The sequence below is a fragment of the Oncorhynchus gorbuscha genome, linkage group LG15, assembly GCF_021184085.1.
Source record: "Oncorhynchus gorbuscha isolate QuinsamMale2020 ecotype Even-year linkage group LG15, OgorEven_v1.0, whole genome shotgun sequence".
NCBI classification, from domain to species: Eukaryota; Metazoa; Chordata; class Actinopteri; order Salmoniformes; family Salmonidae; genus Oncorhynchus; species Oncorhynchus gorbuscha.
This window is the reverse complement of record NC_060187.1, coordinates 20264395-20282150: the sequence shown is the minus strand read 5'-3', so window position 1 is coordinate 20282150 and position 17756 is coordinate 20264395.

Here is a 17756-nt window from a genome sequence, read left to right as displayed (position 1 = left end):
TGGGAAGATGGATGGAGCCAAATACAGGACCATTCTGGAAGAAAACCTGATGGAGTCTGCAAAAGACCTGGGACGGAGATTTGTCTTCCAACAAGACAATGATCCAAAACATAAAGCAAAATCTACAATGGAATGTTTCAAAAATAAACATATCCAGGTGTTAGAATGGCCAAGTCAAAGTCCAGACCTGAATCCAATTGAGAATCTGTGGAAAGAACTGAAAACTGCTGTTCACAAATGCTCTCCATCCAACCTCACTGAGCTCGAGCTGTTTTGCAAGGAGGAATGGGAAACAATTTCAGTCTCTCGATGTGCAAAACTGATAGGGACATACCCCAAGTGACTTACAGCTGTAATCGCAGCAAAAGGTGGCGCTACAAAGTATTAACTTAAGGTGGCTGAATAATTCTGCACGCCCAATTTTTCAGTTTTTGATTTGTTAAAAAAGTTTGAAATATCCAATAAATGTCGTTCCACTTCATGATTGTGTCCCACTTGTTGTTGATTCTTCACAAAAAAAATACAGTTTTATATCTTTGTTTGAAGCCTGATGTCACGACTAGTCAAGGTGGGTGGAATCAGGCGCAGAGAGCAAATAATGAAAGAGGTTTATTCTCCGGTGAACAACAATAAACACGGACAACCCAAAATACAAACAGGGTGAAAAATATCCAAAACAGGAATAAACAGACAAACCGGAGAAATAAAACACAAAAACACAGACAGCCGAAACGAAATGACAAAAACAAACAATCCCGCACAAAACAAGGGCGGGACAACTTACATTATATACAGATACTAATTAACTAACACACAGGTGAAAACAATCAGACAAAACCAACAGATAACCGAAAAGGGATCGGTAGTGGCTAATAGGACGGTGACGACGACCGCCGGGCAGGAGAGCCAACCTCGGTGGAAGTCGTGACACCTGAAATGTGGCAAAAGGTCGCAAAGTTCAAGGGGGCCGAATACTTTGCAAGGCACTGTAAATACATTTGATTTGATATGATAAGGATCCCCATTAGCCGCTGCCAAGTCAGCAGCTACTCTTCCTGGGGTCTGGCAAAATTAAGGCAGTTATATAAAATGTTAACTTGACAATACATTTCACAATACATGAAGTGTTGCTTGTACCACACTCTTACCAACTGAGCCACACAAAACCACACTACATGGCCCAGAGACTGATTTCTGTTGGTTAAAAAACAACAACATACATCCTCATAATCAGAAACATCATACAAATCACACAAGCCAGCCTATTAAGCATTAACCATTAAGACATTAATAATAAACAGGAATCAAAAATACTTCCTCTCTCTATGATCTTCTTATCAATCCAGTAGCTGAGGTCTGTGTGTCTGGCTGTGTGCATAGCTTTACGATTGCTTCCCTCAGCTGTTCACCCCATACAGATAAATCTCTATGGTTCACCCCTCATTAGGTATTAGCAAACATTATATCTGCTCCTGGGTTGGTAAACAGCTATCAGTGTTGACAAAATGGCATCCCAAATGGCACCCTATTCCCTGCATAGTGCACTACTTTTGACCAGGGTCCATAGTGTTATATGTGTAAATAGGGTGCCATTTGGGATGCGGACAAAGAGAGACACATGACCTGCAGGTTCTTTTTCTATATTATCTATACACTGGAAACATACAATCACAAGTAGGAATTGCTCAATAGCCTGATAATGCAGCCGCTGCCGATGGGATCTATAGCTGATGGATTTATGACGGTGTAATTCAGTTTGTACTGTTAGTTTTAGTGCTTATGGTTATCAAATCAGTCCCGCCTGCTCTGAATGTTGCAGCAGCCATCTCATGTTTATTTAGCCGTTTTTATAAGTGTATGAAATCTCAGTGTGTATTGATCTTGTTATCTGTTCAAATACAAATGATAAAAAGGCCCCTAATAAAAATCATAAAGGTTGTATAATGTTGACCTAGGCCCTAGACACAGTAAACCTCCTACACTACAGGCTTAATAGTTTCTTTGAGTAGGGCCCTGACCATAACGATAAAACTACTTAAACTGACTACTTTTCCTTGATTCATCTTTATGGTGTTTAGAACATTCAGGTTCTACAGATCTGAAACATTCCCAGCTCTCACACATTCTAAACACCATTCTAAAACACCCCAATCTCCACCCTCCATCTTACTCAAAATGTCACACAGGAAGTTGCATCATCGCCAGGGGCCCAATGAGATATATCAGGGGATGGTTTATGCAATAACTCATTTCCTTGTTAGAAGTTGTGAACGGGTTCATGTCTGTCCTGTGCCAGACACCCAACCAGCCACATAGACACCCTGAGCTGTCCCCAGAGACTTCATCCCATTGTCTGAGGATCACTGGTAAATTAAGGTAAAGATCAGGACAGGGCTCTATGGGCTTTATGGGAATATTATATTATTATAACTGTCCCAATAATCCCAATTCCCTCTCTGTATGTGAGAAATGACATCCCTCTGTCTCAGCCACTGTATAGGAGTCATACTTTTATTTTATTTTATTAGGATCCCCATTAGCCGGCGCCAATGGCAAAAGCTAATCTTCCTGGGGTCCAACACATAATGAAAAAAAAACATTACAGACAAAACTACTTTACAATTGACATACATTTAAAACATTAACATAGACATTAGACTTTTACATATAATGTATGTCACTGAAGATCAGCCCATATCGTTAGAGTTGTTGTTTCATGATGACTAATGGCCTTATATTTATAACTCTTGTCAGTAACTGGACAGATAGCCATTAGCTGGCATCGCTGCATGCCAAACACACGATAATGTGATAATGACTCAACAGTATCTGACTTAATGATCCTGCCTAGATCTGAGGTAAAGTTCAACACTGTTGAAATACGGTTCATGGCCTTTTCATGCAGTCTTTTCTTTCTTTTTGTCTTAGACCTCAACAAAGTGTATTCCTATTTCAAGGAATATGAAAACAGTATTTTGCCAGTGAAAGGATGGATACCAAAATATTTACAAGTTGAAAAGAGGGAACTTATAAATAGATATAACTTGTTAATAGACTAGTAAATAGATGGAACTTGTAAATAGATATAACTTGTTAATAGACTAGTAAATAGATGGAACTTGTAAATAGATTTAACTTGTTAATAGACTAGTAAATAGAACTAGTAAATAGATGGAACTTATGCATAGATATAACTTGTTAATAGACTAGTAAATAGATGGAACTTGTAAATAGATATAACTTGTTAATAGACTAGTAAATAGATGGAACTTGTAAATAGACTTGTAAATAGATGGAACTTGTAAATAGACTTGTAAATAGATGGAACTTGTAAATAGACTTGTAAATAGATGGAACTTGTAAATAGACTTGTAAATAGATGGAACTTGTAAATAGACTTGTAAATAGATGGAACTTGTAAATAGACTTGTAAATAGATGGAACTTGTAAATAGACTTGTAAATAGATGGAACTTGTAAATAGACTTGTAAATAGATGGAACTTGTAAATAGACTTGTAAATAGATGGAACTTGTAAATAGACTTGTAAATAGATGGAACTTGTAAATAGACTTGGCAAATAGATGGAACTTGTAAATAGACTTGGCAAATAGATGGAACTTGTAAATAGACTTGGCAAATAGATGGAACTTGTAAATAGATGGAACTTGTAAATAGACTTGGCAAATAGATGGAACTTGTAAATAGACTTGTAAATAGATGGAACTTGTAAATAGACTTGTAAATGTCACAGTAATGAGTGAAGAGGTGTGGAGTCAGGCGCAGAGAGCAAAAGATGTGGGAAAAACAACACTCTTTAATGTCCCGGAAACATAACATGTACAAAGTGAAAACACAAATGAACAGAAATATAAACGGACAGCGTGAAACCCAAAATGCAAACAAAATACACTCAACCAACAAAACAGACGAACAAGCCCGCACGAAACAGAAGTGGGCTAAACGGACTATATATAACCCTATCCTAACAACCAAACTAGAAACAGGTGCTACCAATTAGACAAAACTAAACGAACACAGAACAACGGATCGGCGATAGCTAGTAGACCGGCGACGACGACCGCCGAGCGCCACCCAAACAAGAAGGGGAGTCACCTTCGGTAATATTCGTGACAGTACCCCCCTCCTGACGCGCAGCTCCCGCAGCGCGCCGACGTCTGCCTCGGGGACGACCCGGAGGCCGAGGCGCTGGGCGATCCGGACGGAGGCGATGGAATTCACTCAACATGGATGGGTCTAGAATATCCCTCGCCGGAACCCAGCACCTCTCCTCCGGACCGTACCCCTCCCAGTCGACGAGGTACTGCAAGCCTCTCACCCGGCGTCTCGAGTCCAGAATAGCTCGTATCTTGTACGCCGGGGACCCCTCGATGTCCAGAGGGGGTGGAGGAACCTCCGGTACCTCATTTTCCTGCATGGGACCAGCTACCACCGGCCTGAGAAGAGACACATGAAATGAGGGGTTAATACGATAATACGAAGGAAGTAATAATCGATAACAAACCTAATTTATTCTCCTCAGGACTTTAAATGGCCCTATACACTGCGGACCCAGCTTCCGGCAGGGCAAGCGGAGAGGCAGGTTTCGGGTCGAGAGCCAGACCCTGTCCCCAGGTGCAAACACGGGGCCTCACTGCGGTGACTGTCAGCGCTCTTCTTCTGCCTTATACTCTTGGCGTAATGACTCCTGGACTGCCCTCCAGGTCTCCTTAGAGCGCTGTACCCACTCCTCCACCGCAGGAGCCTCAGTCTGGCTCTGATGCCACGGTGCCAGGACCGGCTGGTACCCCAACACGCACTCAAATGGTGACATGTTGGTAGAAGAGTGGCTTAGTGAATTCTGGGCTATTTCTGCCCAGGGAATATATCTCGCCCACTCGCCTGGCCGGTCCTGGCAATACGACCGCAGAAACCTACCCACCTCCTGGTTAACTCTCTCCACCTGACCATTACTCTCCGGGTGATACCCTGAGGTAAGGCTGACCGAGACCCCCAGACGTTCCATAAATGCTCTCCAAACACGGGAGATAAATTGGGGGCCCCGATCAGAAACTATATCCTCGGGCACCCCGTAGTGCCGGAAGACATGGGTGAAAAGAGCTTCCACAGTCTGTAGGGAGACCGGGCAATGGGATAAGACGGCAGGACTTAGAGAACCGATCCACAACGACCAGGATAGTAGTGTTACCCTGAGAGGGGGGGAGGTCAGTAAGAAAATCCACCGAAAGATGGGTCCACGGCCGTTGTGGAACGGGAAGAGGTTGTAATTTACCTCTTGGCAGGTGTCTAGGAGCCTTACTCTGGGCGCACACCGAACAGGAGGAAACACAGAATCGCACATCCCTCCTCAAAGTGGGCCACCAGTACTTCCTCTCAAGACCTCTCACTGTCCTATAAACACCTGGGTGACCCGACGAGGGTAGACAATGAGCCCATCGAATCAATTGATCATGAACAGCCAGCGGCACGTACCTACGACCCTCCGGACACTGTGGAGGCGTAGGTTCCCCCCTTAGTGCCCGCTCGATGTCCGCGTCCACATCCCATACTACCAGTGCCACCAGCTTAGCTGCCGGAATGATGGGAGTAGGATCGATGGACCTGTCCTCAGTGTCATAGTCTTGACAGCGCGTCAGCCTTAGTGTTGAGGGAACCTGGTCTATATGAGACAGTGAAATGAAATCTGGTGAAAAACATGGCCCACCTTGCCTGACGAGGATTCAGTCTCCTAGCTGATCGGATATACTCCAGGTTACGATGGTCAGCCCAGATAAGGAAAGGGTGCTTAGCCCCCTCAAGCCAGTGTCTCCACACCTTCAGGGCCTTAACCATAGCCAACAACTCCCTATACCCCACATCATAATTCCGCTCCGCTGGCCCGAGTTTCTTAGAAAAAAAGGCACAGGGGCGGAGCTTCGGTGGCACACCCGAACGCTGTGAGAGCACCGCTCCAACCCCAGCCTCGGATGCGTCCACCTCTACTATAAACGCCAAAGAAGGGTCCGGATGTGCCAACACCGGCGCCTTAGTAAACATCGCCTTCAACTTATGAAAAGCTCCGTTCGCCTCTGCTGACCACTGTAAACGCACCGGTCCCCCCTTCAGCAGTGAGGTAATAGGGGCAGCTACCTGACCAAAACCCCCGGATAAACCTCAGGTAGTAATTGGCAAATCCCAAGAACCGCTGCACCTCCTTTACCGTGGTCGGAGTCGGCCAATTACGCACGGCCTTAACGCGGTCACCCTCCATTACCAAACCAGAGCTGGAAATACGATAACCCAGGAAGGAAACTGATTGTTTGAAAAACTCATATTTCTCCGCCTTCACATACAGGTCATGCTCCAGCAGTCGTCTAAGAACTTTACACACAAGAGATACATGCGCAGAGCGTGTAGCGGAGTAGATCAAAATATCGTCAATATAAACCACTACACCCTGTCCGTGCAGGTCTCTGAGTATTTCACCCACGAAGGATTGAAATATAGCTGGAGCATTCTTTAAACCGTATGGCATGACGAGATACTCATAATGGCCCGACGTAGTGCTAAATGCAGTTTTCCACTCATCTCCCTTCCGAATACGCACCAAATTATAAGCACTCCTGAGATCCAGTTTAGTGAAGAACTGCGCTCCGTGAAATTATTCCACTACCGTAGCAATGAGAGGTAGTGGGTAACTAAAACCCACTGTGATGGAATTTAGACCTCTATAATCAATACACGGACGCAAACCACCATCCTTTTTCTTCACAAAAAATAAACTCGAAGAGACAGGTGACATGGAGGGCTGAATGTACCCCTGTCAGAGCCTCGGTGATTTAATTTTCCATAGCCTCCTTCTCCTGAGACAAAGGATACACATGACTCCTGGGAAGTGCAGCGTTAACCTGGAGATTTATCACGCAATCCCCCTGCCTATGGGGTGGTAATTGGGTTGCTTTCTTTTTACTGAAAACGATAGCCAAATCATCATACTCAGCTGGAATGCGCACGGTGGAAACCTGGTCTGGACTCTCCACCGTTGTAGCACCGATGGAAACCCCTACACACCTGCCTGAACACTCATCAGACCACCCCTGTAGAGTTCCCTGTTTCCACGAAATCGTAGGATTATGAATAGCCAGCCAGGGAATCCCCAGAACAACTGGAAACGCAGGTGAATCGATAAGGAACAAACTAATTCGCTCCTTGTGATTCCCTGCGTAATCATCTCCAACGAAATTGTGGCTTTCTTCACCAGCCCTGACCCTAATGGTCGACTATCTAAAGAGTGCACGGGAAAAGGGGGCTTTACTTTTACTAACGGAATCCTCAACCTCTGAGCGAGTCCGCGATCTATAAAGTTTCCAGCTGCGCCTGAATCTACCAGTGCCTTATGCTGGAGAGAAGGAGAATAATTTAGGAAACAAATTAATAGGAACATGTGACCAACAGGAAACTCTGGGAGAGTGTGGTGCTTACTCACCTGGGGTGACCGATGAGTATTCTGCCTGCCCTCATGATTCCCAGATGAATTCCTCCAGCACCGACCAGACGTGTGCCCTCTCCGGCCACAACTGGTACAGGAGGAGCTTCCTCCTCCGATCTCCCTTGATGCGGTACCTCCTAACTCCATCGGAATAGGGGCAGGAGGATCAGGAGGTAGAACTGACAAGACCCTTTCAGAACGTCCACGAGCAGCTAGCAGATGGTCCAACCGGATCGACAGGTCTATCAGTCCATCCAGGCCAAGTGTAGTATCCCGACAGGCCAGCTCCCTACGGACGTCCTCTCTCAGGCTACACCTGTAATGGTCTATCAGGGCCCTGTCGTTCCACCCTGCTCCCGCAGCCAAGGTCCGGAACTCCAGCGCGAAGTCCTGCGCGCTCCTCGTCCCGTCTCAGATGGAACAATCTCTCACCTGCCGCACGAACCTCTGGAGGGTGATCGAACACGGCCCTGAAACGGCGGATGAACTCCGGGTAGTTGTCTCTCACCAAGTCGGGCCCGTTCCAGACCGCATTAGCCCACTCCAGGGCTCTACCAGTCAGGCAGGTGATGAGGACCCCTACTCTCTCCTCTTCTGAGGGGGCCGGTCGAACGGTGGACAGGTAGAGTTCTAATTGCAGCAGGAATCCCTGGCACCCTGTCGCTGTTCCATCGTAATTCCTCGGAGGCGTCATGTGCAGAGCGCTGGAACCGGATCCAGATGGGTCAGATGGTAGAGTTGCTGGTGGGAGGGTTGGTGGAGTAGTAGGGAAACCATTCCTCTCCCAACGATCCATCCTCTCCATCATCTGATCCATCGCTGATCCTAGGCGATGGAGGATGGATGTGTGATGTTGGACTCTCTCCTCCACAGTGGGAAGAGGAGTGGTCGCTGCTCCTGCTGACTCCATATCGGGGTGCGGGCTTCTGTCACAGTAATGAGTGAAGAGGTGTGGAGTCAGGCGCAGAGAGCAAAAGATGTGGGAAAAACAACACGCTTTAATGTCCCGGAAACATAACATGTACAAAGTGAAAACACAAATGAACAGAAATATAAACGGACAGCGTGAAGCCCAAAATGCAAACAAAATACACTCAACCAACAAAACAGACGAACAAGCCCGCACGAAACAGAAGCGGGCTAAACAGACTATATATAACCCTATCCTAACAACCAAACTAGAAACAGGTGCTACCAATTAGACAAAACTAAACGAACACAGAACAACGGATCGGCGATAGCTAGTAGACCGGCGACGACGACCGCCGAGCGCCACCCGAACAAGAAGGGGAGTCACCTTCGGTAATATTCTTGACAGTAAATAGACTTGTAAATAGATGGGACTTGTAAATAGACTTATAAATAGATGGAACTTGTAAATAGACTTGTAAATAGATGGAACATGTAAATAGATGGAACATGTAAATAGATGGAACATGTAAATAGATGGAACATGTAAATAGATGGAACATGTAAATAGATGGAACTTGTAAATAGATGGAACTTGTAAATAGATGGAACTTGTAAATAGATGGAACATGTAAATAGATGGAACTTGTAAATAGATGGAACTTGTAAATAGATGGAACTTGTAAATAGATGGAACATGTAAATAGACTATTAGTTGGATTAACCGAGTGTGGACACTCCTAGCTTTCACAATGTCTGGCTGGATAGTGGATAGAATATTTGTGCTGGAATTACCAACACCCACAAATGCAAACACACACATTCTCCAATGTATATTAACAGGCTACGCAGCCAACAATCGTGAGTCACGCTACGTCATAATCCTGGGTTACCTAACAACGATGAGGGCGGTTGATTGATTGGTCAGGCTAGTCGTTGGAATGATTAATTAGTTAGTTTGTACTTGTTATGTCAGCCACTATGTTATGTGGCAGTCTGTCCTGGTCTGGCCTTCTCCGTGCTGTGTTAGTTTGGTATATGTCTCGAAACAGGAGGTCGAGGAAGGCCTGGGCAGTGTTGGAAATTTGGCAGTGGGTAGAGATCTGTAACTAGACACTTTCAGATCCAGACCTGTTGATTGGGGATTATTTGTAGCACCTAGCTACAACAATATCATTATATCATCCTACACTGTGTACAGATGATGAGCATAATATACAGTTGAAGTCGGAAGTTTACATACACTTAGGTTGGAGTCATGAAATCTCATTTTTCAACCACTCCACAAATTTCTTGTTAACAAACAATAGTTTTGGTAAGTCGGTTAGGACATCTACTTTGTGCATGACACAAGTAATTTTTCCAATAATTGTTTACAGACAGATGATTTCACTTATAATTCACTTACATACAGTGGGGCAAAAAAGTATTTAGTCAGCCACCAATTGTGCAAGTTATCCGACTTAAAAATAAGAGAGAGGCAAGTAATTTTCATCATAGGTACACTTCAACTATGACAGACAAAATTAGAAAAAAAATCCAGAAAATCACATTGTAGGATTTTTAATGAATTTATTTGCAAATTATGGTACACAGTAAAATGAGTCCTATATCGACAGGAGGGCCTGGTGCACTTCACAAAATAGATGTCATCATGAGGCAGGGAAATTATGTGGATATATTGAAGTAACATCAAATGGGTCTTCAAAATGGACAATGACCCCAAGCATACTTCCGAAGTTGTGGTAAAATGGCTTAAGGACAACAAAGTCAAGGTATTGGAGTGGCCATCACAAAGCCCTGACCTCAACCCCTTAGAAAATGTGTGGACAGAACAGAAAAAGTGTGAATGGCCCACAATTCACCTAACTTATTGTGGGAAGCTTGTGGAAGGCTTCCCGAAACGTTTGACCCAAGTTAAACGTACTGTACATCCGGCCCATGACAGAGATGGCCACCTCGCTTCGCGTTTTTTGGAAACTATGCCGTATTTAGTTTTTTAATGTATTATTTCTTACACTGTTACCCCAAGAAATCTTAAGTCTTAATATATACAGCCAGGAGGAACTATTGGATGGAAGAGCAACGTCAACTTACCTATATTACCAGGAATACGACTTTCCCGAAGTGGATCCTCTGTTTGGTCCACCACCCAGGACAATGGATCGGATCCCAGCAGGCAACCCAAACAACGGCGCCACAGAAGGCGCAGACGGAGCGGTCTTCTGGTCCGGCTCCGTAGACGGGCACATCGCGCACCGCTCCTGAGCATACTACTCACCAACGTCCAGTCTCTTGACAACAAGGTAGAAATCCAAGCAAGGGTTGCCTTCCAGAGAGACTTCAGAGATTGGAACATTCTCTGTTTCACAGAAACATTGCTCACCCTGAATATGTTATCAGAGTCGGTACAGCCACCTAGTTTCTTCACACATCGCGCCGACAGAAACAAACATCTCTCTGGTAAGAAGAAGGGTGGGGTGTATGCCTTATGATTAACGGGTTGTGGTGTGATCATAACAACATACAGGAACTCAAATCCTTTTTTTCACCTGACCTAGAATTCCTTACAATCAAATGCCGAGACACCTTGATGGCCCTGAAAGATCTTCATTGCACTTTATGTATACTGGAATCCACATATCCTGAGGATGCATTTATTGTAGCTTTTAACAATGCTAATCTGAAAACAAGGCTCCCCAAATATTATTAGCATATCGAATGCGCGACCCGGGCTGAAAAAATTCTGGATCATTGTTACTCCAACTTCTGTGACGCATACAAAGCCCTCCCTTGCCCTCCTTTTGGAAAATCTGACAACGACTCCATGTTGTTGCTCCCAGCCTATAGACAGAAACTAAAACAGGAAACGCACGTGCTCAGGTCTGTTCAACACTGGTCCGACCAATCTTCCATGCTTCAAGATTGCTTCGATCACGTGGAATACGCTGATTCTGTGAGCGAGTTTATTAGCAAGTGATGTGATGTTGTACCCACGGCGACAATTTAAATCTTCCCCAACCAGAAACCGTGAATTGATGGCAGCATTTGCGCAAAACTAAACATGTAAACCATTGCTTTTAATCAGGGCAAGGCGACCGGAAACATGTCCGAATACAAACAGTATAGCTTTTCCCTCCAAGGCAATCAAACAAGCTAAGCGTCAGTATAGAGACAAAGTAGAGTCGCAATTCAACAGCTCAGACACGAGAGGTATGTGGCAGGGTCTACATTCAATCACTGACTACAAAAAGAAAACCAGCCCCGTCGCGGACCCCGATGTCTTGTTCCCAGACAAACTAAACAACTTATTTGCTCGCTTTGAGGACAATACAGTGCCACAGACACGGCCCACTACCAAAACCTGTGGACTCTCCTTCACCGCAGCCAACGTGAGTAAAACATTTAAATGTGTTAACCCTCGCAAGGCTGGTGTGTTTACGGACATATTCAATCAATCCTTATCCCAGTCTGCTGTTCCCACATGCCTCAAGAGGGCCACCATTGTTCCTGTTCCCAAGAAAGCTAAGGTAACTGAGCTAAATGACTATCGCCCCGCAGCACTCACTTCCGTCATCATGAAGTGCTTTGAGAGACTAGTCAAGGATCATATCACCTCCACCCTACCTGACACCCTAGACCCACTCCAATTTGCTTACCACCCCAATAGGTCCACAGACAACGCAATCACAATCACTGCACACTGCCCTAACCCATCTGGACAAGAGGAATACCTATGTAAGAATGCTGTTCATCGACAGCTCAGCATTTAACACCATAGTACCTTCAAATTCGTCATTAAGCTTGAGACCCTGGGTCTCGACCCCGCCCTGTGCAACTGGGTCCTGGACTTTCTGACGGGCCGCCCCCAGGTGGTGAGGGTAGGAAACAACACCTACATCCCGCTGATCCTCAACACTGGGGCCCCAGAAGGGTGCGTTCTGAGCCCTCTCCTGTACTCCATGTTCACCCATGACTGCGTGGCCATGCACGCCTCCAACTCAATCATCGAGTTTGCAGTCGTGGGCGTGATAACCAACAATGACGAGACTGCCTACAGTGAGGAGGTGAGGGTCCTCGGAGTGTGGTGTCAGGAAAATAACCTCACACTCAACGTCAACAAAACAAAGGAGATGATTGTGGACTTCAGGAAACAGCAGAGGGAGCACCCCCCTATCCACATCGACAGGACAGTAGTGGAGAAGGTGGAAAGTTTTAAGTTCCTCGGCGTACACATCACAGACAAACTGAAATGGTCCCCCCACACAGTGTGGTGAAGAAGGCGCAACAGCGCCTCTTCAACCTCAGGAGGCTGAAGAAATTTGGCTTGTCACTAAAAACACATACGTTTATAGATGCACAATCGAGAGCATACTGTCGGGCTGTATCACCGACTGGTACGGCAACTGCTCTGCCCTCAACTGCAAGGCACTCCAGAGGCTAGTGAGGTCTGCACAACGCATCACCGGGTGCAAAATCCCTACCCTCCAGGACACCGACACCACCCGATGTCACAGGAAGGCCAAAAAGATATTCAAGGACAACAACCACCTGAGCCACAGCCTGTTCATCCCGCTATCATCCAGAAGGTGAGGTCAGTACAGGTGCATCAAAGCTGGGACTGAGAGACAATAGATTGAAAAACAATCTATCTATCTAATTTGATCATATTACTCCAGTGCTATCCTCCCTACACTGGCTTAAAAGACAGTACTGTGCAGCCGTCTTCATCGACCTGGCCAAGGCTTTCAACTCTGTGAATCACTGTATTCTTATCGGCAGACTCAATATTCTTGGTTTTTCTAATGCCTGCCTAGCCTGGTTCACCAACTACTTTGCAGACAGAGTTCAGTGTGTCAAACCGGAGGGCATGTTGTCCGGACCTCTGGCAGTCTCTATGGGGGTACCACAGGGTTCAATTCTCGGGCCGACTCATTTCTCTGTATATATCAATTATGTCTCAGCCTCCAGTATTTATGCTGCAGTAGTTTGTGTCGGGGGTCTATGGTCAGTCTGGTATATCTGGAGTATTTCTTCTGTCTTATCCGGTGTCCTGTGTGAATTTAAGTATGCTTTCTCTAATTCTCTCTTTCTTTTTTTTCTCTCGGAGGACCTGAGCCCTATGACCATGCCTCAGGACTATCTGGCATGATGACTACTTGCTGTGCCCAGTCCACCTGGCCATGCTGCTGCTCCAGTTTCAACTGTTCTGCCTGCGACTATGGAACCCTGACCTGTTCACCGGACGTGCTACCTGTCCCAGACCTGCTGTTTTCAACTCTCTAGAGACAGCAGGAGCGGTAGAGATACTCTTAATGATCGGCTATGAAAAGCCAACTGACATTTACTCCTGAGGTGCTGACTTGCTGCACCCTCGACAACCGCTGTGATTATTATTATTATTTGACCCTGCTGGTCATCTATGAACATTTGAACATCTTGGCCATGTTCTGTTATAATCTCCACCCAGCACAGCCAGAAGAGGACTGGTCACCCCTCATAGCCTGGTTCCTCTCTAGGTTTCTTCCTAGGTTCTGGCCTTTCTAGGGAGTTTTTCCTAGCCACCGTGCTTCTACACCTGCATTGTTTGCTGTTTGGGGTTTTAGGCTGGGTTTCTGTACAGCACTTTGAGATATCAGCTGAAGTAAGAAGGGCTATATAAATAAATTTGATTTGATATCTCAAAGCCATCCGGCTGTTAAACATCCATCACTAACATTGAGTGGCTGCTGCCAACATACTGACTCAAATCTCTAGCCACTTTAATAATTACAAATTAGATGTAATAAATGTATCACTAGTCACTTTAAACAATGCCACTTTGTATAATGTTTACATACCCTACATTACTCATCTCATATGTATATACTGTACTGTATACCATCTACTGCATCTTGCCTATGTCGTTCGGCCATTGCGTATAAGTTAGTTGTTGTGAAATTGTTAGATTACTTGTTAGATATTACTGCATGGTCGGGACAAAAAACACAAGCATTTTGCTACACTTGCATTAACATCTGCTAACCATGTGTATGTGACCAATAACATTTAACTTGATTTGAAACAATTTAAATGCAATGCTACCAAATACTGATAGAGTGTATGTAAACTTCTGACCCACTGGGAATGTGATGAAAGAAATAAAAGCTGAAATAAATCATTATCTCTACTATTATTCTGCCATTTCCCATTCTTAAAATAAAGTGGTGATCCTAACTGACATAAGACACAGAATTTTTACTAGATTTAAAATGTCAGGAATTGTGAAAAACTGAGTTTAAATGTATTTGGCTAAGGTGTATGTAATCTTCCGACTTCAACAGTACTACAACTGTACTCATCTATACATACCATACTATACTCTATACATACTATACACATCATAGATACTATAATATACTCATCTATACATACTATACTCATCTATACATACCATACTATACGCATCATATATACTATAATATGCTCATCATAGTACAGTGAGCCTGTAGAATATGTATAGATGATGAGTATATTATAGTATATATGATGCGTAGGGTATAGGATGCATATATGAGTATAGTATGTATAGATGAGTATATAGTATATATGATGTGTATATTATAGTATGTATAGATGAGTATAGTGTAGTATGTGTAGATTATTTTTTTTACTATATGAGGATGTCAGACTGATGACAAACGCAATAAAGAGCAAGTTTCCACATTCTACACATTGTTATTCTATAATCTGTTTGGGTGCTTAGGTGTTATGAGTCTCTCTTCTACAGAAAGTGAGTTTATAAGTATCTGCACCTCTCTATGTGCTCTCTTCCCTCCTCTGATGACTTCTGTTTATCCAGAACGCCTGCCTGGCTCTACCCTGCTCTGTCTGCCCCACACAATGGCAACCAGCTTTGTGTGGTCGTTCTCTATGTTAATACAGTTCTCTTTGTGTGGTTCTCTGTGCTGATAGCTTTGGGGTTTAATCCGGAACCCGTTTCTTCTCAGGGGAACATCACCCGTAGCGTATAGCGGTGGGATTAGTGGCCAGGGTCGCTGTAACAGCGTCTAATCTACAGTGCGCCTGTTCTTCTCCTACCCTCCAGCTCTCTATGCATCTCAATGGAGAACACAATGACAGAGCTGAGACATCCCTCTCTGCATATCCATGGTACTATAACACAAGACAATGACTGAGAGGTTTGAGTGGCATGTGGCTTGTCATGTAGGCCTATTCCCATAACATAAGTCAGTGTTTGTCTTTCTGTGTAGGCCTTTACATGTGTTGGAGAGCTGCTATATCAAGCACTGTGAGAAAAAAAAGAAAGAGTGAGAGAGTGTGTTTAAGAGAGAGCGAGATCATATAAAATAGACTAGGTTTAATTTACCTATCCAAACAATTCCCGAATGGATGGATTTAGCACACACACACACACACACACGCAAACAAACACACACACGCGATGCTGGTCAGCCTGCATAGTGTTAAGAGCTGTAGTTGAGTGCAGATACACATCATGTCAAGCAGAGGGTGTTACCAGTTCCTCATTGTCCGGTCTGGAGTGTGAAGTCATTAGCTATGCTGGTCCGCTACTGCGTAGCAACCTAGCGGTGCCAAAAGCCCTGGTCTGCCCTAGAAAGCCTATCTACATTATGATTGCCAGAACAGCCACAAAATAGTTTTTAGACGACCGGATGTTTTGGGCTTTAAAATGTGTTTATTATGATCAAGTTCAATCCCCACAGTGAATTATTAAGTTCCCTACAAATCGAGATATTTAATTAAATAGTAATTCATTCTGACTACTTCTGTACATTTGTCGTCACACAGGACCACGTACAGACAGACCAACCACAGGTAGGCACGCTACGAGGAGGCTCTTGCAGGCAGGATGAAAACGACTACGTCGACCATGATCCTTTGCTAGTTACGGCCACTTTCACCATGATCCTTAACAATTTTGTGGTGCCATTCAGCAATATGACACACTTCATGCACCAATGGGAGTTTTCCATTGGAATACGTGGATGACATCTGCACTGTCACAATTTACTGGTTTGAATGTTTGTGTTCCCAGTTACCTCTAAAGCAAGGTTTACCCGGTCACTCAAAACATAACACACCTGGGTTACGTCGTAAGAAAACACATTGTTTTGGACTAAATTGTCCCTGTATCCATTCCTGACTGACTCAGTGGTTAAAGGGTAGAAGTTTGTCACTTCCCTGAACCATGTCAGTTCTTCCTGTGATGGGGGTTAGGGGCTGTGTGTGCGCAGATTGGCTCAGAGGTTACTAAGGAGAGTTCTGCAGACTGTTACAGGCTCACTGTACTAGAGGGGCAATGGAAAAGCTTGTCAGTTTGAGAGAGAGCAACACACAGACAGAGGAATAGAGTGAGACTGGGAGATGAGATGAAACAGGGAAATTATAGACATAACTGTTGGAAGGAAAGAAGATGAAGACACATTTGAAAGTCAAAACACAGAGAGAAGGGTAAAGCGAGGGATGGAGAGAGAGAAGGGTAAAGCGAGGGATGGAGAGAGAGAAGGGTAAAGCGAGGGATGGAGAGAGAAGGGTAAAGCGAGGGATGGAGAGAGAAGGGTAAAGCGAGGGATGGAGAGAGAGAAGGGTAAAGCGAGGGATGGAGAGAGAGAAGGGTAAAGCGAGGGATGGAGAGAGAGAAGGGTAAAGCGAGGGATGGAGAAAGAGAAGGGTAAAGCGAGGGATGGAGAGAGAGAAGGGTAAAGTGAGGGATGGAGAGAGAGAAGGGTAAAGCGAGGGATGGAGAGGGAGAAGGGTAAAGTGAGGGATGGAGAGAGAGAAGGGTAAAGCGAGGGATGGAGAGAGAGAAGGGTAAAGCGAGGGATGGAGAGAGAGAAGGGTAAAGCGAGGGATGGAGAGAGAGAAGGGTAAAGCAAGGGAGAGAGAGAAGGAGAATAGAGAAGAGACTATCAATATATGAGAGAGGTGAGGACGGAGGGGTAGAGAGCTCTTTTCGACACCCCTGCTGCAGCTGGCTCCTCTAGTCACGCCATTCTGCCTGGGTTCACTGAGAAACCCACTGCACCTGTTCTGTGGTTTACCCAAGGAGGGGCCCAGTATACACACAAATAGGCGCACACACAGCACACACATATGCACACATACGTACAGACGCACACTCACTACACGGGCCAAATTACATTGGCCCTCGGGGAGGGAGTTACCAGAGAAAGAGAGGGAGGGAGGGGAGGGGTTGTTGATCAGATGGTGTGAGGAGGGTACATCTAGAACTAAACTCAAAACTTCTCTGACCTCCAGTACAGTATCTGTCATGCATGGTGGGAATGTTACACACAGCAGAATGTTTTACGGAAAGATTCATAGAATATTAATAC